Genomic DNA, 26,254 nt, shown 5'->3' on the forward strand with positions numbered 1-26,254 from the left:
AACCTGCTACAATACAATAGAGTCGTACGTTCGGATTGGGCGCACCACAGCGGTGTACATCCAGAGAAACATCCTCGGCCGGGGACCCCATTTCTTTCCAAAGGTTCTCTTCCAGGCATAGAAGGGTATACTATCTTAACCTTCAGTTCTATGTTCAATTTCAAATTTAGCTTTGGATCCAGGATTACACCCAGATACTTTACATTCGAGGAAAGAACCAATCTTTGTTCATTCAGCCGTGGTAGATGGAATTCAGGTATCCTTGTCTTCTTGGTGAATAGTATCAGTTCCGTTTTGGTTGAGTTTATGCCGAGTCTGTATCTTGCGGGCCATAGGCACACCTTTCGCAATGCTCCTTCCATGATGTTACTCATAATGGACGAAAACATCCCTGACACTAATATCACCAAATCGTCGACATACGCCACCACCTTCACCCCGCTGCTGTCCAATATTCGTAAAATTTCCTCCATTACTATTAACAAGAGCACCCGAGAGATGTCGCCACCCTGGAGCGTGCCTTTGATCAGACCTCCCTTGAGTTTATCCTAGAATCATCAACAAGTTGGTAAAGTGATAGTAAGGATCACGGGGCGATACCGTGATCTGGTACACGGCTACTATGAATCCTGTATTTTAACATCGACAGTTCTGCTATCGAATTTTACCTCCACTTCCACGCGTGTTTTGCCACAAAAGCAGCAAATGATGGAAACTGAAGGCGAGCTTTCCGCACTTTAAAACGGAAAAAGACTATTCCTGGGCATGTTAAACTTCTGCCGTCGTGCCCTGCTCAGGGCCGCGGACCATCAGTCAATCCTTAACAATTATCTGTCCGGGCCGAAAACCGAAGACACCCGATTGATTGAGTGGTCCACGGCGATTATCCAGGCATTTGAGTCAAACAAGTGACAGCCGATGGACGCAACGTTTCTGGCATTTCCTTAACAAGATTTGGACCCCTGCCGTTTTCGTTGCTGCATCAGACATCGCCATTGGTGCTACTTTTCAGCCAAAGGTAAACCAAAGCCGTTGAGCTTCATCTCGAAACAGCTGAAACCTGCCTAACGGAATTTCAGTACCTTCAATCGTGAATTGTTAGCCGCGTGCCTCGTAATACAATACTTTGTCTATTCCGTAGAAGGCAGGCCGTTCACAGTGTTCAAGGACCACAAGCCTCTTGAATTTGCCTTAAAACAAAACCGAATAAAACAGCCCAGGAACCTCAGCTTCATAACCCAGTTCACCATCGACATCCAACACGTGTCTCAAAAGGACAAAATAGTTGTCGACGCTTTGTCGCGCATTGAGTATGTCAAGATCCCCACGGCAATGGATTTTCCGGCAATATCGGAGGTGCAGAACGACGACGCAGTTCTTCAGGGCCTAAGGAGAAACTCCAAGTACACTTTCAGGGAGTTCCCCACTTTCGGTTCTACCTATACATTATAATGCGAGACTTTAGAAAAGGACCCAAGGCCATACATTCCAGCCGCTTTCCGCAAGCGAGTATTTAAAGTCGTTCACTATCTGACACACACATGCATCCGGACAATGAACCGGTTAGTCATTGCGAAATATTTCTGGCCATCCATGGACAAAAATATCAATTCTTTGGCCAGACAATGCATTGCATGTTAGAAGTGAAGAACTTCGAAACATGTGAGAAAAGAATTAGGTGTGTTCCCCAGGTTTGGCTTCCACACCATCCACCCCGACATCATTGGTCCATTACGAGACTCGCACGATTTCAGGTATTGCCTCACAATCATCGATAGGTTCACGGGGTGGCCTAAGGCGATTCCCCTAAAAGACATTACGGCACTATCATGTGCTGAGGCTCTCATAATCACTGACCAGAATCGCCTCTTTTCTCAGAGTTAGGCAAATTACTAGGCTTCAAATGCCACTGGACTATTGCCTACCGCCCTCAGTCCAACGTTTTGCTTGAAAGATGGCGCACGACGCTAAAGGCTGGTATAATAGGGTAAGATGATCCTTCCTAGTTGCAAGTCCTGCTTTTCGTTCTACTTGGCTTACGGACAGCCAGCTGCGAAGAGTTTGCAGCAAGCCTCGCGGAACTTATGTATGGGGAGAAGCTGAGACTCTCCAGCGACCAGTTCTTGCCATGGATGCCAAGGATGTTGAGGCGTGTACGCACGTCCTGGTAAGGACTGAGGCTCTCGGAGGCCGTTGCCGCCACCATATGTTAGACTCACAAAGTTCTTGAGTGAGGTCTACACCCCTTAACCTCGACGTCGTGAAAATTTTCTTTCGGAAGACAAATACTACCGGGGAAAGCGCAAGCGACTCGTTTGATTCGACTTGCCGAGCTGAGGGAGTTACTCGGACTTTCACTTAAACCTCCTGGTTTCAGCTGGGGGTGGAGTGCTGTGGAGACCGTTGTAACTAAATCTGCCGCTCCGTGAATTAATATGAAGTGCAGCACTAGAGCGGCGCATGTTCAAAGCACCTGCCTGTAGGTGCATATGGATATAAAAAGGTTGCTAAGGGCTCAGAAATAAGGGGGAAAAGTAGACGAAGGAGCTTTTTTGAAAAGCCACACCCACTTTTGGATTTATTGGGACAACATAATTGAGGCTTTAGCTAAATTAGGTACTCCCACATATCCGGTGCGTATAGTTATAGAATTCCTGCGGGGGAGGCCGCTGTATTACGATTTGGACGTTGCCTGATTGAATTCCCTATAGGTTTCCACAAGAAAAAAAGCAAACAGTGATAAAGATTGGAATTGGCGAACATACCATATTTGTAATCACCGCTCAAATACCTAGTAGCCATGGTTAACCAAATTAAGCTTTAAGCCACATCTTTAAAGTTTGGCAACAAAGACTTTCGGAGTTGCTACATTATTGGCGAAAATGTTGCCGAATGTAGGTAGACCAAGGGAAAGCCATCGGCTCCTTATTTCGAGAGTTGTCAGATTGATCTTGTTAATGCACCTCTTCCTGAGCGACGGCATTGAAGCAAGAAGCAAACAGGAAAAAATGTAGCCCCATACCAATTGAATGCATTGCGAGAGTCGTGTGCTTACCGTTCAACATCAGACGAAGCAGCATCTGTGACAGCAGGCATGGTTTTCATTGACAACTAGGTGAACGAGGTTTGACGCTTCTATGACCCACAGTGTGCAATCCTGCACTCTTCTCTTGCACCTATTATCGGCAATTAACACGGAGCGGTGCTATTTTAGAGTGACAGAAAAGATTGGACTACTCATCTAATAGATGCTAGACTGACAGAATTATCCTAGATACCTCAAAGTGGATTAAACGACGGCACGGAAAAATTAGCAGTGACCTGACTTAATTCCCAAGCCCGATCTGCGAAACAATTTCCGCGGATGTGGAGTATCTTGCTTTTAATTGGCCGAGATTTGTTAAGCACAGAGTAGAAATGAAAATTCTCGCCGAGGCACTGTTGTCATCCAAGAATATCAGGGACAAGTTGTTCTAAAACAACTTGAACCGGGGGTGAGAAAATTATTGAAGGCGATTAACAACATGAGTCGAAGTTCGCAACTATTCCTGCCCCACGACTTAATATCGGAATAGGAGAAAGAAGTGGTTTTAGGGAGTAAAGGTGTCAAAGGTAGGGCTTGACATTTTCCGTTTTCCAATGAGCAAAAAAGGGTGGCATACAGACCAAGAGACGAACTTTCCATCTGACCGATTTTAATAAGTTTTTTTTTTTGATCCACAAAATTTTAAAAAGATGAGGAAAGAACGCAAGTTATACAATGAAAAAAATAAAATCTTACGCAATCTAAAGAGAATTTAAGGACGCCCTCCTCCCCTAAAATTTTCAACTGCACTCCACCAGTACAACGAATAGATGGCAAGGACTATCTTAACCAAAAAATGTTGCAACAGAATTAGACGCGTTGACGGAACGGAAAACGTGCGAATTCTTCGTTGCTTGTCTGGAATTGGGTCACCAGGATGCAACGAGCGGCTGGATACAGCACCTAGCTAAGATCCTCGTTGTCCAGAAAATGTAACACATCAACCTGCACCTCCTTCTATCGAAAATGAAGACGAAATCGAACTGAATTCCATCCCAATGTGTTAGAAAGTTGATTGGAGACGATGCATTGAGAACCGTGAGGTGCAGCTTGTATGATCCAGCTGGAGCTCGAGAGTGAGAGAGCCATCTGGCTGATCGGAACACTGAGTAACCTCAGTTCGTTGGCCACTTTCCGAAGGGGTCATAAGATCTGGCTGATAGCGAATTTGTGGAAGCGAATTCATGGAAAGGAGGGTTGAAGGGTCTCTTGACAGCTGCAACTGGTGGCGGGCGTGGCGCGCTCGAACTGCGATACCGAGCAAAATCTTGGGAAGGTGAGCTTAGTGAGTGTCATAGCAAAAAGAAATTTACTATTGCGTTGGTCAGGAAAGCGAAAGATACTGTAGGAAGCAACGAATTCAGGAGCGTATGCCGCATCAAGAAAGGGCTTGAATGTGCTCGCAAATCTTTCGATAGTCTTGTGAAGTGCGATTGTTAACTTGTCATCCACGATGATGACCAACTGAAGAGGTGGAAAAAGCACTTTACCACAGTTCTTAATCGTACCATATCTGGTAAAGCTGCCCCTTTTGTGGATGATATGGCTAGACACCGTAACATCCGTATACAGGCTGTTCCACCAAGCAGAAGAGAAATGATTTTGGCCATCAATGCATTCAAACAAAGTAAAACTGCTGGGCTTGACGGTTCCCACAGAGTGGAAGAAGGGAATGATCCTCAAGACCCGAAAGAAGAATACCTGCTTTGAGTGTGACAATTGGGGGATATCTGTGTGCTCCCCGCCGCTGCAAAGAAAATAGTTAAAATAATCCTGGAATGCATTAAAGAACATCTCGAAAGCTTGATCCTGCATTGATCACATCAACGCCCTAGCATTCTGAAACAGTACGCGGAATTTAGATCTTCGCTGCACCTGCTTCTCACCAATTTCGAGAAAGCTTTCGACAGCGTGAACAGGGAGTATATTTGGCGTGCTCTACGCTGAAGGAGCTTTCCGGGAAAGCTATTATCAGAGTGACATGTGCTGGTATAAAATGTCATGTCCTGAACTGATGTAAAATCTCATAGGAATTTGAGATCAATGGTAGAGTTCGCCAGGGTTCCATATTTTCACGGATAGTATTTTTTCTTATGTCCGGATGGTATCGGTGACTTCGTTCATGCTGCCCTGTCGAGAGGAACTGAAGGAGTTGAAAGAACTATGACGTCTTTCATCGCTGATGTCATCTGCTTGTGCTGTTACGGGGTCATGGACCTTGGTGAAATGGAAAGGTTGTAAGTCTGATGGGTCATCGCACCCTACCTATCTACATGAATGGTGAAAGCGTCAACGAATGCGTTTGATTTGTTTTCGCCGCCTCGCTTAAAATCAAGCGATGCAGTTACCTCAACACAAGATTAAATTGAGACTGTTCGGCGTTAGCGAAGGCTCTAAGCCTTCGTCAACACCTGTCTGCATCGCATTATATGAGTACGCTGACCTGATACAATGTCGAACAATGAAGTTAGTTGGGGCAAAGAGCTCGTATCGCGATACTATTGCAAGGCAGAAGTGGGAATGGATATGTCGCAGATTAAGGAGGGGCGACAATTGCATTGCCGGCATCGCCATGCAGCAGAATCTACTCTCTTAAGGTCTCCGACGAGTGGATTGCCTCAAGGGCACTTGGTGTTGAAGAGTAGAAAAGGAGTGCGGACGTTTCGGGAAGTCCTGGGTGGAGCTGAATCCCGGGTAACCGTGAACAATGGCGCATAGGTGTGGTTGGTGTGCTATGACCCTGAATTAGTTAATTAGTGGTACTTGAGCTAGTTTTGCGCCTGCTGTCTGAATTCTTTGAACCAGAACTAAACTTTGCAATGCCTTTGAGCAATTTGAGCATTTGCCAAAGATGGAAAAACATTGGCGCTTTCTCAGTCTCGTTGCACTGGGTTCATGATTGTTTGTGTTCGTCTTGTCTCGCTTCATGTTATATGGCGTTTTGATACCTACTACGGCTTCTTTTTTTTGTTGATGTCAGTTGATATGCACCCCTTTTTAGTAGCGGATATTTAGGAAATCAGCGTTTTTCGAAAGCAAAATCGAGAGCTCGAATGAGAGAGCAAAGTGCATTGTAGATAAATCTCCGTCCCAAAAGATTTATTCCTGGTTTAATGAAGCAGAATCCCTGATTTCAAAAGGTACGACCAAATTCATGACCTCAGCATCGTTCTTGCTGGATGTGCAGAAAGTATTATTCCTTTTTGTATCAGATTCTCTTTGGTTTTCAATTTCCTGTAAGTGGGGCAGAGGATCAAGAGAACTACTTGGTGCCCATTTAAGGATTGGCTGAATGAGACTGAAGTCAGAATACAGGGTCTGCGAAAACGATTCAGCTGCAATTCTTGTTATAATGATCCTTGGATTACTATCCTTGTGGACCTATTCATTCGACTATTTCTCTGTAAACTAGGGGGTAGTGCGGTTGGCATTGCGTTTGTTCAAGATTATTACCCTGACTTGGTTCACCTAATATCCAATATTTGGTTATGGATGCCTCTTGTAAGATTTGAACCGCGACCTTCCATAACAAAATCTAAGCGCTACAATCTCTTTGTCGTCTAGATACGTCGTAATATTCATGTTATCCTAATTGAAGTGAAAGATATTCAGAATGAAATATTAAGGGAGCTAAGCTCAACATCATCTCTGATATTACAACACCGCTTACAGGATTAGAAAGTATTCTTAACTTAATTCCCACTTTTATGCTCACATAAATTACTTTCAATTACGGCCAAGTGAAAGTGTGCTGCTTCCAATTGCTTTCTTTTACATGCGTGGCTCTTTCATGTCCTCAAAATGGAGAACTTTTCGGTAATCTCATTTTCATCCAACAGCAAATTACCAGAACAAATTTGAAAATCTCTTTAATAATGACATTGATAAAAACCAGGGGGTGTAACAAACGACATTCGTTTATACAATTGTTGTGTGGTTGCCCTCCTTGCATGGCTGCCTTTCTATTATGTTCGGGCTTCCAAGTGTATGTCCATTACAGTCAGTGTCTTACGGAGCTTTCAGGAGTCGGAGATTTTCTTGAAGGTTGTTGGGGAAGTTTCAAGGTTGCTATTGGGGTGTGGGATTTGATTAGTTTTGGGGTAAAATTGAAACATTTCCTTCAATTGCACCTGAAAGAAGCATTGACCTGACTTTTTGGAAACCTTTTATTTCAGTTAGGTGTTTCAATGACTTTGGGCAATTTTTTTAAATCAAAGGCGGTAATGTGTGTCCTAGTTGATTTACAAATATGCGATTTGATCGTTTGGATTATTTGTAGGTCCCCTACCCAGTTAGATAAAGGAGAAAATCTCTTCAGTGTTCCATATTTTTAGGGCGAACCACTTGAATTTTGAGAGCTTTCTTTTTCTCTCTCTCTCTTTCAGTCGCTCTTGCAGCCAAAACGTCAATGAAGCCTCTGATCGGGTGTGGCCTCACGGCTAAGGCCTGTGACTTTCGAAAGTAGAGTTTGACTGGTTTCTTGAATATGTGCATGGTGAGAGGATTGTGGATTTCTTTAGCTTCGACCGCCTTGTCATTGGTGCTATATTGTTCGAGCACAGAGTTTGTCATAAGATCAGTTGGGTTTCAACACTGTACCAGATTGACTGCAATACGATTAGCGGTAGATTTAAGAGTTGTTTTTGGGATGTGCGTAACAAGAGAGGCGCTGATATTGGGCTCGAAAGATATCACCATTTGTTGGTCTCTTACCTTCACTTGCGTGTTATATCCGTAACTTTTCGCAGGGTTGGAGAGCTGCGACCCCCAAGTTCAACATCGACCACTTATATGATCCAGCTGTCGCTCGGCAGTGGAACCTTCCTGATTAGATGGTGGACACCCTAGGCAACCCGCCTGAGAATATTGGCTGGTTTCTGTGGTGCTACGTAGGTAGTCTTTCACCTCCTGAAGGGGCGTTACAAGTTCTGACCGACTGCAGAATCATGGAAGCAAATCGATGAACGATAGGTATTGAAGGCTTTATTGACTGCTGCAAGTAATGGCGGGCGTGACGCGCTGGAACTGCGTTACTAAGCAAAATCCCAGGAAGTTGCATGTAGTGTTCGGCTTGACAAAAGGAAATTTGCTATTGCGCTGAACAGGCGAACAGCGAAAGCTGCTTCAGATCGCAATGATTTGTGGCGGTCACGAAAAAGCTTCAATTTGGTTGCCAACCTTTCGAGGGACGTCATCGGTCGACTTTTAATCCACGATGACGAGCATTTGAAGAGGTGGAAGAACTCCGCGGTTTTTACCGTATTGCATTAGGTGGAGTTCTTTCTCTTTTGAATGATGTGGTTAGAGATATCATCTCGGTCATCAATGCACTTAAACTGAGTAATGCCGGTAGATATGACGACGTCCTCGCACGCGTCCCAGCGCCAAATAGATCGCAGACAGCCTATTGGACAGCGAACTGAACTAGGGAACAAAAACGAAAAGTTCAGTCAGGCACTCTCCAGAGATCAAAGGAAGAATGCCAAAGAAAACAAAAGACAATTGCATGCGATATCGTCTGAAAAGCCTCTGCTTAAAATTAAGACTGACGTGAAGGGTGGAGCAGAAAAGGAAAATGTAGGGAGGCAAAGGAGGACTAGGACGTTATAGTTTCAAGCCCGAAGATAGCGGAGTGGAAGTGTTTTCGATTCGAAAAATGAAGGTTGGTGGAGTCCTAGTCGAATCAGATCCGAAGATAAAAGATAAAGGAACGTTCCGTGTCAAGAGGCTACTGGGAGAGAAAGCTTTTGTTTCTTCCCCAGATCCCATGTGCTCTCCGGAAATCTGAAATCTTGATTGCCTCACAGAAAAAAAACGAAGTAGAAGATACCATCAAGTGCGAATGTCCGGTTGGGTATCACCGCTGTGAACTTCTGAGTTCACTGTGGTGGAGGTTGCTGAGCAATACGCGGGAAGTTTCTTAAAAGCGAATTGGTTGGGTAATATGCAGGATACGAATCCGAACCGCCCTAACAAAATGTAACAAAAGCCGGGGTTCTGACAGGAGGGCAGGATGCCCCAGATGCGCTCAAGTAAGCGAATCCCTGCAATGAAAAAGAGAGTTATGGTCTATGCAGAGATCGTAGTCTGTCTGATGAGAGCGCTGCACGCGCTGCGGCTCGAGGCGGTGTCCAGTTCTCAGAGCAGAACTGGAAAGAGTTAGAACGCGGTTAACATGATCCGCATGCTACAGATCAATATGCATTGGAATGCAACCGCTTATGAGTTGCCAGCGCAGTTTCCTGAGGAGATCACAGTTAATGCTCACCAGTGAACAGTATCGTAACAAGCACCCAGCTTCGTGACAGCCGAAAATATCAGGTACCCCTGCCATCTCCCACCTTAAGGTTCTTCCCCAAGGTCGAAGGGACGGCTTTGTCTGAATTCGGTATTCAGGAGTTATGTTTCTTGGTGTTTATCTAACATCGAATGAGACGATGCCGGATTCTCTACGTAAAGTTGATGATCTGCATGATGTTATTTTGGCCACGGAGGAGTGGATCGTGGTCGGAGGTGATTTCAGTGCTACCGCATCTGAATTCAAAAGGAAACGAATTTTTGAATTTGCGGCGAAAGCAAGACCTGTAGTTTTCAACACTGGAGCCAAACGTTTCGGCGCCCAGACTGCGAGAGAAGCATTCCCGACGTAACCTTCGCATCGGAATCACTGGTAAAACTGGTGGTCGGGTGGCGAGTTTGCTTTCGAAGGAATTGACACAATTTCTTGGTGTGCGCTCTTCCAGCACGTAGAACCTCGCGAATGTGAAAACCAAGAGTTTTATAGAAACTCTTGGAGACTGTCAGGCCCACGCTGGAGGGCACTCCTTGCTATCTAAGAAGCTTCCATGCTCAGGCATCGAGATGTGGCAGGCCTTCTGTGTATTGTTGGATGCCGGAAATTGTAAAGCTCGGGAAAGAAAGTCACAAACTCCGCCTCTTAATATAAAGTTTAAACAACTGGAAGGAGGAATGTACCACAATGACGGAGTGCAGATCAGACAAAGGGAGACTTCGTAGTTCAATAAACAGAAGCAAAGCTCGCTGCTGACAGGAGATGGTCGACGTGGTGAATAAGGACTCGTGTGGACTTGGTTACAAACTCTGCGGAAACCTTGCTTACTTAAGGCTAAGTACATGAATTGCATTGTTCGGGCACTATTACCTACGCATCCTTTATGGAATGATGACAGTAGAGGGGAGGGCGTCGAGGACTGTTCATTTTTTCATAGTTCGAAGAGACAGTTCTCTCTATGAAAAGCAAGAGACGCCAGGACCCGATGGTATCCCGGTAGAGGTATGCCAGCTGGTGGCCCAAAATCGGCCACCTACTTCTCGGCGCATTCAATGATTGCCTGAAAAGGGGCATTTTTCATTCGAGATGGAAGGTGACAGGGCTTGCGGGGATCAGCGTAGGAAAACCGACCCTAAGTCCTCGTCTTCATGCTGACTACTTGTTATGCTTGACACTGCCGGGGAAGTGCTCGAAGAGCTAATCAGAAGTAAACTTGCTGCCGTACTGCCGGAAATGTATCCCCACGGTAGTTTGGCTTTAAACGACTGTCATGCAAGTCGCAGATGCGGTTCATTGAGCGGGCTCATACAACCACCGAGCTTGACGGCTGATGCTTCTCGTAGCGCTTGATGTCAGAAATGTGTTTAATTCGGTAAGATGGAAAGACAGTCTAGGCACACTATACGACACTTTCCACGTACTGAGCAATCACTTGCGGATATTGAGGAGTTATTTGAGGAATTGCTTACTGCTCTATGAGACGCTAGAGGGTCAGAGGAGGATAGAAGTCACATCGGAAGTTGCACAGGGATCCACTCTAGGGCTGGCCTCCTGGAATGCTTCCTATGGTAGGAAGGTATTAATACTCAACTTGTCAGAAGAGTCGCGCCTCATCGGTTATGTAGATGACGTTGTGACTCTTGTCCCTGGACACGCTGGTGAACAGGCGAAAAGCGGACTTGGCGTATTGATGTGAAGGGTATGGATGATACATGGATGACTGCTTATGGTTTCAGCTTTGGCTAGAAAGAGAATTCCGATTCTGCGTCTCATATCGATCGGTAAGTCGAAACCAACGATTAAGCACTTTTGATTGACGCTTGGTTCAAAGATGAGGTTTTTCGAGCAAATAAAAGCAATAGTGAAGTTACGACCTTAAGTCAGTTAATGGCAAACTTACGTCTACCCGGCGATGTCTCTTGATTAGTTCAACGCCTTCTATTATGCTCTACGGTGCAGAGGTATGGGCTGACGCTCTTGGCAATAAGTATATCGTAAGCGTCATGCGTAAGTACAGAGACTGGGAACCTTGCGGGTGGTGTGTGCGTACCGCACAGTCTCTGGACCGGCCGTGATGATGATGACCGGAGAGATTTCCGTTGCCTTTCTTGCTAAGGAGCGTAAATCTATATGCAAGTGGAATGAAGAAGAGCCAAGTGAGGTGGTTGCTCGTGGAGAACGGTAACGTGCACTAGATGAATCCCAACTCTCTTGACAAAATGAGACAAGAGGCAGATAGATTGGGCTGCTTATTGGCAACTTAGGTACTTAGTTGAATCAGAAACGTGGTTAGACTGACCACTTCCTTGTCCAGCTCCTAAGTGGGCATGGAAGTTTGCATTTTACCTGCAAAAGATTGGAAAGGAACGATCTCCTGATCGTTTTTTTTTGTAATGGAGTTGTGAACGATGCCCATCAAACTTTTTTTTTTTGTGGAGGGTGGAATGGAATTCGACAATAACTTTATTTATGGGGTTCCTCTCGTTGTATAAAAGATAAAGCCCGACCGATGGACGGACCGGCTGGCAGCAGTTCTTTGAATTAACAGTTTTTCTCCTCCACTCCCCTCTCGTGTGTGGAAGGAATTCCCTGATTTGAAGGCTCCCAAAACCAAGGCTAGCCCGAAGTAACATGTAAAACGGGGGAGGTGTATGGGGAGCAAGGTGTTTAGTTGGTAGTCTGACGGCGTTCTGTAGTGGAAGTCTAACCCTTTGGGCAATTATCAGAGCAACAGCTTCGAGGTAAAATCTCAGAACAATTTGAGGTCGAAAGCGGACTCCGCTAGGGTTACATCTTGTCACCGATATTATTTCCTGTTGCTATCGGTAACATTCTTAATGCTGCCCCTTCTAGAGGACGCGGTGGCGTTAAATGAACTATGACATCTTTCCTCAAATATCTCGATTACACTGATGGAATCTGCTTGCTCTCTCACCGGGTCATGTACCTTGACCGAATGGCTTTGAATTTGGAAAGAGAGGTAAGTTGAGTAGGATTGAAGATAAACACCAACCAAATCAATATTCTCAGTCTGACGAGTCATCTCGCTCTCGCTTTCTGTATTATTGGGCTTAGCATCGAAGGCATCGATGAATTTGTATATCTTGGTAGCGTGGTTTCGGCCAATGGTGGCACCGAACGCGATGTTGTCCTGGTTAGATCCGCTACTTTGTCTAAAATCTGGAAATGCAGTTATCTCAACACTAAGATCAAGTTGAGACTGGTCTGTGCTAATGTTCTTTCTGTGTTGTTTTACTTGAGTAGTACCTGGAAAGTGACCGCCCCTGTCATCTGAAGGCTTCAAGCCTCCGTTAACATCTGGCTGTCTTGTTTCAACGGAGTTCGTTGGCTTAATACTATTACAAATGGTGAACTCGGTTGGCGTACAGGTCTGGCACCGGTATGTGATATGATTGGGAGGTAGAAGTGGCAAAGAACAGGTCACACATTAAACAGGGGTGACAATTACATTGCCGGCTTTGCTATGCAGTTGAATCTATTCAGCCAAGACGGCTGACGAGTGGGTCGTGCTAAGAGTACCTGAGGGTAGAACAGAAGAGGAGGAGGGCGGGCGTTTCGGGAAGTTGTGAGGAGTGCTGAAAGCTATTTCAGGTAATTGGGAGAGAAGGCGTTTAGGTGTGGTTGACGCGCTCTGCACCACCGAGGAGTGAATGGTAACAACAAAACAAGAATATTTGGCGGAGTATACTGATATCTTCTGCGCCAATGGGCCAACGACAAAAACATTCTAGAAACAGAGGTCCACGTTTCAAATAAAAGCAAGAGGATTTGTTGTTTCCCGATGACCTTTGAAGTTTTATTCATGAAAACAACTAACTGGGTGATTGATGAGTGATTGAAGGATAAGAGTATCGCAGTCTAAAGCAGCAGCGATTCTCTTTGGAGTGCGTTTAGTAGGCTCTTGATTATTTAAGAAATCATCCACTAATTCAGACCTCCTTTCAACTCTACATTTAGACTCAATACGGTGTTACCTTCCTAGGTATTTGGCCATTATGGCGCAGAGGGAAATTAAGTCTCAGTTGCCTAGCAAAAGAGGGTTCAATTTTTCCAACACCGGGGCCAGAACCAGTAACTGGAGTGCCAGCAGTAGTGCCTGCAGTAATGCCAAAATTTCTCCTGATCTGACTTGCTCTCATCCACGGGCTAGATATATGTATATATATTGAGAATAGGTATGTTATAGGATGAGTGCCTATCCTGGAATCCATGGAACATTTCCTGCGACAGTGCCCTGCCTACGGGCGCATCAGACATCAGATTTTCTGGCTTGGTGTTGTCCTGCTCTAGGTTGTCCAGCAGCAGTCCAGCAAAAATTCAGTTGTTCGTAAATAAATATGGAATGTTCCGTTAGGTGGGGGGTGGACAGCTCTGGCATAAAGTCAAGTTTTTTACTTTAATTTTGACTAAAAAATCCGTTTGAAAGTCCCGCATTGGGCGCAGATATTGTAAAGTTTATCTTTTCAAGTTAAATGTATCTGAATACCAAAATTTAACTTTTCAATCTAAAGTAAAGTGTGTAAGATTGTAATCACCACAATAAAGTTTGAAAATTGTTCAGTGCATTCGACCGAATCCGTTAAAATTCATAAAATATTTCGCAGATAAAGAGCCCGAAATCCCACATTGGGCGCCAATCTTTTAATGACATTAGGCGTGGCCTTTAAGCGTATTATCTGCTGTTGGCTGATCTGATGTAATGCTCACGTGTTTTTCCTTAGAAGAATCTACCTTGAAACCAAGAAATAAATATTTTCGTATCATGTAGGTGTGGAGGAAATTCTTCAAGACACTAATCCCCATTTCATTCAGTTCCATCCCAGGAGCAATCAACAAGCTTCACTTGACCTAATCTAATTTCGCGTAACACAGAAAAAAGTTAGTGTTTAAACTCAGAATATCAACAGAGGATACCACTCACAAAGTTCCTACCCCCCACCCCACTGATCCAATGGCTAATCTGTTGGGGTGCTCAAATACTATGAATAACCATTCCCCATTTTGCCTTTTCAAATGCTGTATTTAAACTTTGTTGAGTGGATTATCGACATAGTGTGATGTCTGCTTGTTTAGAGTACTCATGGCCGGGGAAGTGACACCGAGGTAGCTGGGTCTACTCCACTCCTAGCTCTGAGTAGGGTGGGAATAGGTAGTGAAGCAACAAGAAATGATTTTCAAGCGTAAATCTCCTTAACACCACTTAAGCTTGGGAACCTTTTATTGACATGTAAACTGACTGAATGGATTACTTCTGATGGTTCATTATGGCTCTTTAGGCATACATTGAGTACGTGTCCATGTTGTATGATGATGGTTCGGCCCCAGCGACAGCCATGACGTTGCCGGCCAATAATTAGGGACAGAGAGGCACTAAAAGCACTTTCATCCGTTTAAAGTCAGTTTCAGTAACAGGACGATACGTGAAGGTCCATCTCATGAGGCTCGGACAGGAGCTCGCTTATAGTAGATTTGTAGTGGAACACATTGTTGTTTGGTTTTTGTTTCCTCGAGTACTGTTTTATTTTGGTTGAACTGTAAGCCTTGCAGTGGTATCCGTTGGAAATTCTGAGTTTTCAACGAGGGATTCAATTGGGTTTTTTTCAGAACTGGTTAACGAGTTAGCACTGTTTGGGAAGGAGCACATTTAATTCGGAGCGATTTTCTTCTTTTTTGGTTTGGAGTTAAATCAGCAACCATAGTATAACTCCATCTGCTATAAAGCCTGTCAATGCCCTCATTATTTTAGTTTTAGATAAAATACAAATGAAGTCGACTAGTCCGGTCGATGGTTATCAATTTAATAATCACGCCACGGGGAACACCGGTGGTGGCATCTGTCAATCGAATTAACAACATTGCTAACCCTGCTGCGCCACATCACTCCGCCCCCAGATGAAACCTAGGGTTTTGAACCCGGAACTGCGTTTCACATTATTAGGCGAAGCGAACGCAACGTTGATTTGTATAGTCTGGATAAGGAGACAACCTTTTTATGCCCCCCGATCTTGAGCAGGAAGAAATGTTCTCCCCGCTCGAGGACACGGTACGGACCTTCCTATGGAGGTTGCAGCGGCTTCCGGACAGCATCCGTCCTGACCAGGACGTGCGTACACGAGTCCAGTGGCTTGCGAGCGCAGGCAGGTGCGGATGTGTGTCGGGTAGGAGGTGTGGTTTTAAGGCGGCGGAGGTTGTCTCTCAGTAGACGTAGCAATTTAGAATCTGTGAGACTTGATCTATTGTCGAAGACCTGGTCACTTGGGAGCCTTGGGTTTTTTCGGCGGGTTGTTCGGAGGCCAAGTAGGACGAGGGGCAAGACTTGAGTCCAGGACGGATCGTCGCGGATTTCAGCGGCCGATGCCAACGCTCTAGCATCCCACTGGATTGCGGGTGGTACGCAGTAGTCCGCTGGCCTTTGAATCCCAGGAGTTTGCCTAACTCCGAAGAAAGGGTGGACTCAAATTGCATTCCCTGGTCAGTGATAATCACTGCGGGACACCAAAGCGGGGGATCCACTCTCGACAGAGAGCTTCGCCACAAGATTACGCCCTAATGTCCTTCAGAGGTATTGCCTCAGGCCACCGCGTAAACCTGTCGGGGCCTACGATGTCGACGTGTATTGTGTGGAATCGCTTGGTAGTGCGTGGGAATGCGCCCACTTCTTTTCTTGCATGCCTGGTGACCTTACAATTCTAGCATGCGGTGCACTCTCTGGCCCAGGAGTTGACGTGTTTATTCATGGAGAGCCAGAAGTATTTTTCGGTGGCTAGCCGATTTGTTGTTCTGATACCTGGATTCGCTAAATCGTGAACTGCGGGGAACACTTCCTTGCGAAAGGTGGCCGGAATGTATGGCGGGGTCCCTTTTCCGAGTACTCGTGGCAGAGAAAGAGGTTCGAGCTGAAGATGGGCAACTCCAGAAATTTGAATTTGGGGTTGGATTTGAGGCTTTGAAGCACTGTGTCATCCTCCTGCGCCTTGGTGATAGCCAAGAAGTCGAGTGAGGCGGGGATGTTGACCTCGGAGGCACGTGACAAAGCGTCAGCAACTATATTGTCCTTGCCGGACACGTGCTGTATGTCGGACGTGAACTGGTTTATAAAGTTCAGGTGTCGAAGCTGACGAGAGGACGCTTTGTCGGGCGTTTATTTTAAAGCATACGTGAGAGGCTTATGGTCGGTGAACACTGTGAACGGCCTGCATTCTAGGGAGAAACGGAAGTATTTAATGCTCAAGTACGCGGCGAGCAGTTCTCGATTGTAGGTGCTGTTGTTCCGTCGAACGGGGTTTAACTGTTTAGAGAAGAAGCTCAATGGCTGCCAGACTTGATTCACTTTTGGTGAAGAGCAGCACCTACTGCGATGAGGCATCAGCACAAACGGCTAGGGGTGCATCTTGTCGACGAAATGCCAAGAGTGTTGCATCAGCCAATTGTTGTCGCGATTTGTCAAACGCGCGGAGAGCCTCTCCAGACCACACAATCTCTCTCTTTTGTTTTGGGGCAAGACAAGTATGCGTTCAAACCGGACTGGTATTGGGTGGCCTTGGGCAGGAAACGACGGTAGAAGTTTAGCATACCCAAGAACCTCCGCAACTGCTTTAGAGTTTTCGGACGCGCGAAGCTTGAGATTGCAAGCACATTGTCTGGGTCGGGCTGTATTCCGTCAGGGGAAATGAAGTGGCCGAGGAATCTCACCTGTGTCTGGAGAAAGTTGCATTTATCAACGTTTAGGACTAAACTGGCCTCAAGAAGACGTTGAAAAATGCAGTCGAGATGGGCTAAATGTTCAGACTCTGAGGAGGAAGCGACCAGAACATCATCCAAATACACGAAACAGAAGTCGAGGTTTCACAGGAAAGGTTTGTGTCGCATTGCACAACCCGAAAATCATTCGCGTGAACCAGAAGATTCCAAAGGGTGTGCATATTGCTGTCTTTGGAATTCTTCTGGAGCTACAGGGATTTGGTTGGTTAAATCCAAGGTCGAAAAGATGCGGCAGTTCGCGAGATGATGGGCAAAGTCGTGGATGAGTGGAATGGGATATCGGTCTGGAATAGTCTGTGCGATTAGCCTTCTATAATCCCCACAGGGGCGCCATTCGGCGTTTCGTTTAGGGACCATATGGAGTGGGGAAGGTACCCTGTTGCATAAGTTGTGCGAACTCTTTCCTTGCAGTAGAAAGCTTCTGGGATGGTAGAGGACGCACCTTCGAGAAGATAGGGGAACCAGTGGTGTTAATGTGGTGCTGCACATTGTGCTGTATTGGTTTAGAGAGAATACATTCGGTAGTAATCTGGCTGAACTTTTGGAGAAGTGCCCGAACACGAAAGTTAGTAATGTCCTCCAAAAATACTGAAAGATTGTTGTTGGGGTGTGAAGAGATTCTGCCTGATGAATTAAGGTTGGTTGTGGAGTCTATAAGGGATCTGTTCTGCAAGTCCACCAGCAACCCATAGTGACATAAGAAGTCTGCGCCTAAAATGGGGAAGCTGACATCCGCCAGGATGAATCGCCACGGGAACGTCCTAAGCAAGCCAAGACTCACGTTCACTTGCGTGTAACCGTAGGTGTTAATGCGCGTGGAATTGCCGCCGCAAGTTTCAAAGATTGTGGGAATAGCCGGTGGTACCGGGGCACGGGAAGAACCGAAGCCTCCGCAACAATATCAACAAGACACGCCTGCTGAGAGGGTCATAAATTGTTAGCTGATGTGGCGTTGCGTTCAGGGCGGCCGTCGTCAGGACCCCCCGCGGACCTTGTTTTTTGAGGTAGCCGCGAGATTACACGGGAGCATACATCTGGTAGCTTTTTCGTCGAATATGCGATGGTAGCAACAAATGCTTGGGTCCGTTGGCTGTCCTGACGATATGCTACCCGATCGCCAGGGTAGCGGTAGACCGCGAACGAGCTCGCGACCTGCTGCGCGTCCAGCGTTGCCCTCATTTCCGTCGTGCAGGCCACAAGAGCAGCGATTTCGCGCTTCAGCTCGCCTATTTCTTCTAAACGCTGCTGAACGGCCGCTATCGTAGACGCGGCTGAACCTCATGCACCTTATCAGCCGTAGCGGCCAGCGCCTCCAAAGAAACGGAGACGCACGCGAGGAGCAACTTCAGCCAGCCGTGGTTGATCTTGCTTCCACCCAATTCCCTCATTTCGCGAAGCAATTGGCTGGGAGTTCGATCGTCCAACGTCAAACCTGCCAGCAAGTAATCCAGCTTAGCTGACTCACTTACCGACAGTCACTTAATTAGCTCCGTTTTGAGCACATTGTTGGAGGCCGTTTTGACAATGTCTGCCATAAGGAGGATGGTCCCCTCATTCAGGCCTACAATGGCGTGGTTAAACTTGCTCCCGTTCGCTGTGATTCCGGACATCTCGTAATGCGCTTCCAGATAGACGAACCACAGCTCCGAGTTCTTTCGCTAAAAAGGAGGGACGCGCACAGCGAAGGCGATCACTTGAAGGTCCGATGGGCTTGCCGCGTCTTTGTTGTCCAGAGACATGACAATAGCTAAGTTAAATGGTGCGAGATGAGTTGACGACTCGGCTGTACCAAACTTGAACAGACCCTAACTTGACGACGGCATACTGCACCCCCAAATGCCCGTACGAAAGACAAAAGAAAAACACACTTCAGCAAAATCTACTGATGTACCCCGGAGCGGACGCTTGACGCGCAGACCAAAAATAAAAAACTCGCCACGAGAGCGGAACTCCAACGACGAATTTTAAAAAGAATATCGTCGCCGTCTCTTGCGGTGGTTCTATATTTATTTTTGCTTTAACTAGAAATTTGGCACAGGGGAGGGAAGGAATATGTCAAAATTTTAAAACTTAAAAAAACCTTTTCCCTGCGGCGTCATGCGAATGATCTTTGTCGGCGGCTCCGGTTCCCTGCGGTGACGTCGTTGTAGCCAGCTTCCGCTTCTTAGAGGCTGATGGCTCAACGAACTGATCAATGATTTCAGCACTAGACATCGGAGGCACAAAAGAACCAACGCAATTTTTTGCGTCTTCCAGTCGGCGCTGATACGGGACGTCCCCTGCAGAATTCAACTACGTGGCGGCCACGATCGCTCATTCGAAGCCGTATTCGCGGTGCTGCGTCTGGCTCCTTCTGGCACACGGTTTAACCACCTTTCGCTGTCTTCGCAACGAGCGGCACATAAAAAACAGCCGGAACGGGCCCTGCTCCTTCTTAAAAAACAACTATCAATACTTCATGTTCGAGGTGGTTGACGCTATCTTTCGGTACGCACAGGCCATCAACCTCTCTTCACATGGAACGTTGTAAAGATGAACCTTGGGAAATTCTTTGAATTTATTGGAATAGGCAGTGTGCCGCAGGAAGGTGGCACGTCAGCTGACACTGTTGTAAACTTAGTTCTCAATCTGATATCGACAGCCTGCGGGAGAAGAAGCAGGCAATACACTAAAAGAGGCTATTCTTTCTGTGAAAACCAACAAGGCATCAGGATCCAAGAAATATATAAACTGGTACTCCATCATCGACCAAACTTGCAACTCAGCATATTTAACATTTATCTGAAGGCCGGCACTTTCCTTTGTAGCTGGACGGTAGCGAAACTTGCAAAAGGAAAGGAAACCCTTAGCTACAGTCTGCATATGGGCCGCTCTGTATGCTTGACATAGCCGTCGTTTACCTCTAGAAAGATCCGCCGATTAATGGAGCGGAAGCACATAACCGACGATCTCATCTCAATTCTCAGAAATACTATTAATTCCGTAAGATGCTAGGCATACTAGAAAGTCCCCTATAAAATGGTAGCACAAGGATCTATTCTAAGGCCGGAGCTCTGGAACACTTCTTACCATAGTCAATGAAACGTGACAAACCAGGAGAGTCACGCCTTGTATGATCATGTACATGGTGTTGGGGCACTGTTGAACAAGATCAAAACAGGCTTGGTATATTGATGCGATGAGTAAGTGGATGGAAGACTGCTCATGGTTTCAACCCTACTCTGGAAAAAAACAGAAGTAGCCTAAAAAGTAAGCCCCGATCCTGCGCCCCGTCAAACCCAACGGTTAAGTACCTTGAAATCGATTGTAAGATGAGCTTTTTCTTCCAAACTAAGTCAAGGCTCCAGCTAAAGAGAGACGTTGGGGGTACTTTAGCTGCGAATCTACGACGCGGAGGTTTCAGCTTATGATCTTGGCAAGGAGGAATATTCCAATCGCTTTGCTCAAATACAGTGACAGGGAAATTTTTGGGTGCCCTCGGCAGCAAGTCAGAACAGAATCTCTGTATACTCTTTTTTGCTTGGGTGGAAAAAGGTTGTTGGCGTGTACTCAGGACGCGCTCATTGCCAGGTCGAGTAATTACATGGACATGAAGAGGGTTCAACTATCGTTCCACAACAGCACTGCACCCCCAACTGGAAGCAAGAGGTGACGTGGTTACTCGGTACTGACTATCGTACATTAAAACAGCGGTGCTCACTCTTCCTCCCAATGATATCCTCCCCTTTGAGGAAGGATTTCAGGCCGGCTAAACAGTGGCATCAACTCTCACCAGTACGTATATTTCCTGGTCCGCGACTAGTACAGCTAGGACACCACAGCGTGGAACCAATTCTCGATAGAAGGTCCCAGAAGTATTGTCTCTGTCAACCGATCAATAATCTTGGAGGAATACTTGTAGCCGTGTGAGTCTTGCAAATAGCGTACGCGTTTTGTTGACCAAGGGAAAGCAAATACGTTCTTTTAACAAGCCTTGTAACTTTACACATGTGATGCGCTTTCTGGCCCAAAAATTAGCATCCTTGTTCTTAGATGAGCAGAAATACTTTGGTTGATTGCCGAATGCCGCGGTGTAAGCTTCCTTCCTTTTCGGAGATGAAAGAAGGTGAGCCGAAAATAGAGAACTCTTTTAACTTGTAGTTGGAGTCCGGCTACAGGCTCTGAAGAACTGTGCCACCCTTCCGAAATATCAATTAAGGCTTGGATTTTCACCTCTAATATCGAAGACAATGCGTCGATAACTAAGTTGTCTTTTCCGTACACATATTAAATGTGCAACGTAAGCTGGCTTATGAAAGTTAGGTAGTTGCCGTAAATTAAATATGTCGGCTTTATGGTCCATGAACAAGGTGAAGGGCCTGCCTCCAAGGGAGAAAACAAAAGTATTTGATGTTCAGATGCGGCTAACAACTCACGTACCTAGGTCCTGTAGTTCCGTTGGTTAGTCGGCTTCAATCCACCTTCTGGTGAAGAGCAGTGCCTACTGCAATCTTTGAGGAATCGGTGAACACAACTAGAGGCGCATCCTGCCGAAGGAATGCCAAAAATTTGGTATCTACCAGCTGTTGTTTGGTGGCCTCAAATACCTGGCCAGCTTTTGGAGACCATGCAATCCCCCACGATTCTTTGGTTTTATGGCCAGACCGGTATTGAGCAGCTTTGAGGAGGAAACGACACTAGCCGTTTACCATGAAAAAAATTGAGACAATTGGGGGGGGGGGGGGGGGTATTTTCGGCAACTTCCTCAAAAATAAGCGAAAAGGTGTTGCACTGGCAGGTTGAAATTTTGTCTGAAGATCTTAGAGAAGTTATGGCGTCTACACCGGGGACCTATGCTACATGTTCAGCAGCAGCCCATAGTCACACAGAAAATCTGCGCTCCATATTATGGAAACTGATGTCCGCTAGAATTTATGCGCACGAAAAGGCTATCCAAGATCAGATTGACGTCTTCTTCCCTGTAGTGTTAGTATTTATGGGCAGGTAGTTTATTGTGTTAATTTTAAGTGCTGCAGAATAAATTGTTGGATCTGAAGACGAGGAGGAGCCAGACATCCGTGAGCGTGTCCACTACAAAATTATGCTTCACAAGGGGGCCATAAATTGTCAGGCGATGTAGTGCTGCGCTTCGGATGGATGTCACTGCATCCCTAGGGATGGGGACCTTTGATTGGGTCGCGGTAAACGTGTCTAGGCTGGCACATTTAGTTGCCTTTTACTCCAATCTGCGATGGTACCATCACACGCTAGAGTGCGATGCGGATCAAGGCAAACGACCACCAATTTTGTTTGATGAATATTGTGTGCATTCTGACGCAGTCAGAATGATTATATTGGCCGCGAATGAGCACCTTCTGTCACCGAATTTCCGCCATCTCAGCGGTCTTACGAGACACTTTGCCGAGCATAGGGCACGCGTGAACCTCGTAGAGTTCGTCGGCTCTCGCAGCCAGCACGTCCAAGGAAACGCTGTCGACACACCCTAGTATGGACTGAGTGCCCTTCAATGGATGCTAAAGCCACAAAAACATGCGGAGCTCCGCGCGAACCTTGTCTCTACCCAACTACTTCATTTCCCTGCCCTACTTGGCTGGTAGTGTGGTCGTCAAGAGTCAAGTCTGTCAGCAACTGATTCAGCTTTACTCTGTCAATTACCGATACCGGTCTATTAGTTGTTACAGGCAAGGGTAGAAGCGTTCAAATAAATTTCGAATGTTGCTAATCCTGCTGCGCCACATCAGGAGATTTACTATTTAATTTTTGGAAACGTCCTCACAGTGGAATGACGAACCCATCTCAAGAGCTGTATAATCCCTAATCTTCGTATTGATTCAATCGATTCCCTTTAATTACATTCTCCTTTTCAACCCCTTCCCAGTTCGCCAACAATTTCCATTAATACTACAATCCACCATTAGATATTCCCCTATCAGCATCCTGAAAACAATGCCAGCAAACAAATAGCGGCTTTCAGTTTTCAATTTTTCAAACTAGCGCAAAACAAAAGAGTCAACAAAAAGTTTCAATCACGCTATCGATTCGCGTATGCATTAATTCCTTAAGGATAGGTTATGACGGGTTGAAAGCTATTCACAGCAAGGATACCATTACAGCGTGTGTATCAACATTGTTGCCATGACCGATAAACAATAAACATTGCCAGCGCTGGTTGGACGGGGTTTCCTCCATTTGTTACGCTTCAGTCGCCTTTGTTATCGGCGCCTGCTAGACTATTGTTTCACAAAGATATTGCAATGGTGGAACTCTCGTCCTTTGCATTGGCTTCTTTTTTCGTATCCGTCATAAATGGCCGCCATATTTTCCGTTTTGTGTGTTTATATTTTCCCGCATTTCTGCGACTGAGTTTACCCTTCATCCTGGTTTGGTCTTTTATGGTGGAGGCAAAAAAGTAACGTCACCTTTATGCGATTTTCTTTTGTTTCCGTATAGCATTTTCACTATATCTGTCGCGCTGTCAGGCCACCTCCGGCCGCCATAATTATGAGGCTTCGTAGAAATTGAATGTTTGTTACTTGGCTAAGGGGAGCTAGATAGCAAAGCTGCTGGAGGCAGATACATACGCTGAAAATCTTTTATCTCACAGCGTTTACCGCTTGTGTCATTCAACTATGATTAAAGGCTTAAGTCCTAATCCGGTAATGTCTCCTTGCGCCTCCACTAGCTCCCTCGACGCGGGAAATTTCAACAATTTGACAGGGCCTGGGACTTTGATTTAGTGTATTGAGGGCATCCTGACTTCGTGGTATCGATACCTTCGAGTTTCAACCTTGTAATCGGAATGCGAATAATTCGACTTAGTACTTTTTTTCCTTAAATGATTTTACTGGGAATTCCGTCTCAAAGGCACTTCCTTGCATTCCACAAGGACTCAATGACAAGAACTAGAAATCCGATACCGAGAACCATCAGAATCGCTCCCGGCTAGCATCCACCAACATTACCGAGCATTAGCAAGTGCCACACAAAGGGACGTCAGCCAGCTTTCCCGAAGCAGAGTGGTATGAGCGACTCAGCGCAACTGTTTCCAATGAATTCTTTGGATTTTTTCGCATCTCCGCATCCTGTCTCCACCGCTTTACATGCATTCCCATCACGGTTGTTCCACATCTTTGTAAAGGAAACCGTTAAGCGCAGGAGGTGTAGAGGTCCCATTCATAACGCCATAGAATGTTTGACGAAAGTCTATTGTTTAGGAATTTGAATGAGCGATCCAAGCTATGGAAGAGGCTTATTGAGTTTGGTATATTTTTTTGCTGAGCTCTCCTTTTTTTCGCCTATTCTGCTTTGGAACTTCATCACTTTAATATTCTCCTTTCTGGCTCTTTCGTCAGATGTTGAAGATTAATTCATGATTGGTTAGTGATATCAGCTGAAGTTGCTTTGATGTCAATCTTTTCTGAATGCTAATTCCCCTCAGGATGCGGACATGTCAAAGAAACAGAGAGAAAGGACGAAATTGCTGGAAATCTTGAGTGAAGAACAAAGTGGTGAACAATCCTCAGGGACGATGCTATCGAATATAGCTGATAATTCAACCAGATGGAAAATAGGTTATGAAAGAGTCCTGGAATTTTTTTTTGTTGTTTGGTATCCTTCGTTCTCTTGTATTCCGCCAACTCTAAGGAGCTTTCAGTTGGCTGGAGATGTGGTTTTGAGGTCTATCTTGACAGAGTCGGGAGAATGCAAGGGAATTTAGTGATGAGTACTAGATAATAGGGAAATGAATCCTGAAGAATGTGTGCCAGCAATCAAGGAATTTCTTGACTGCAGGGTAGGGAATTTTCGATATGTGGAAGTTGAAAAATTACAAGTTTTGTCTCTATGCGGTGAAATGTTTATTGTGGGATATGTGGAAAGTATATAAGAAGGGCGAGTCTTGCTTGTCATTTGAGGGTTTGCCTAACTATAAATGTTGCTTTTATTTTTAGATACTCTGCTAGAGACAATATTGAATTTAAAGCAAAAGCACGAAATGTTGAATCCGTCATTTAAGTTTACGTATTAATTGAAATCAATTTAAGAAGAAGGAGGTCTGCTGCACCTTCAAATACCGTGACCGGCTTGGTTCCTCCGAACAGACCCAGAGTTTACATAGGTGGCCAACACCACGGGCGCCACCGGATTCAACCACATTTTGGACAAAGGCTCCAACGTTTGTCTGAAGTAGCAACTAATAGAGCGCGTATCGGTAATTTAGACAATAAAGCTAAATTACTTGCTGGCAGACTTGACTCTTGGCGTCAAGTTGTACGGGAAATGAAGTAGTTGGATGTGGACAACGTCTGCACGGTGTTTCACAAGTTTTGTGGCTTCAGCGTCCATTGGAGGCCATACAAGCGTATGCAGACGGCGTGTCCTTGGACTGGCTGGTTGCGACAGCCGGCAAACTCTTCTAGGTGCACGCGAGCCTTATGGACTCGGAGCACCAGCACACGCACGTTTACCGCAACGTAATCAAAGAACTAAATTCTCCAAGGGTACAGCGACATTTACCCGAAGTGCTGAACCACGTCGCCTGACAGTTCACGATAGTCAGGCGCAATTTACTAGTGCACACACGCGCAGAACTCTCGGTTCTCCACGTCATCACATACAACAATTTCATTCCGCGGCATCTAGAATTATCGCAGCAAACTCTCTGACCATCAATACCTACGACTAGAGGTAAGTAGACGTTAGTCTGGAATTGTGTAGGACCTTTTCATGGCGTTTAATTGTAGCCGACATCAGTATTCCCACACTGGGCGCAGACATTCTGTTTTACTATGGGTAACTGGGACACATGTGGTATAGGTCCCTGATAGACCCTACAACCTCTCTTGAGTTTTCAGGGAAAATTTGAACCTGCCAGAACAACGCCCTTTCGTTTATTTTTGAGCTGCACCAAGTATTAAAAAAATACCTCAACACTAATGTCGAATGTAGTATCTCTCAGCCAGATAAGCATGATGTTCAGCACCATATGAATACTACTGGCTTCCCAATCTTCTCGAAGGTGTATGCAAGTACAATGACGAAAGAAGATCTTGTGGAGATTGCAGAACCCTGGATGTTCAGACGATAGTGGAGCAATG

General features: G+C 45.7%; 1 protein-coding gene across 3 annotated transcripts in view; it reads right to left on the reverse strand.

Moving 5' to 3' along the window:
* LOC119655513 (uncharacterized protein CG3556) overlaps positions 1 to 26,254 on the reverse strand; it is a 306,377-nt gene that overhangs the window by 105,844 nt on the left and 174,279 nt on the right. The gene's annotated exons all lie outside the window — the stretch shown is intronic.

Source organism: Hermetia illucens, chromosome 4, assembly GCF_905115235.1.
Source record: "Hermetia illucens chromosome 4, iHerIll2.2.curated.20191125, whole genome shotgun sequence".
Classification (NCBI taxonomy): domain Eukaryota; kingdom Metazoa; phylum Arthropoda; class Insecta; order Diptera; family Stratiomyidae; genus Hermetia; species Hermetia illucens.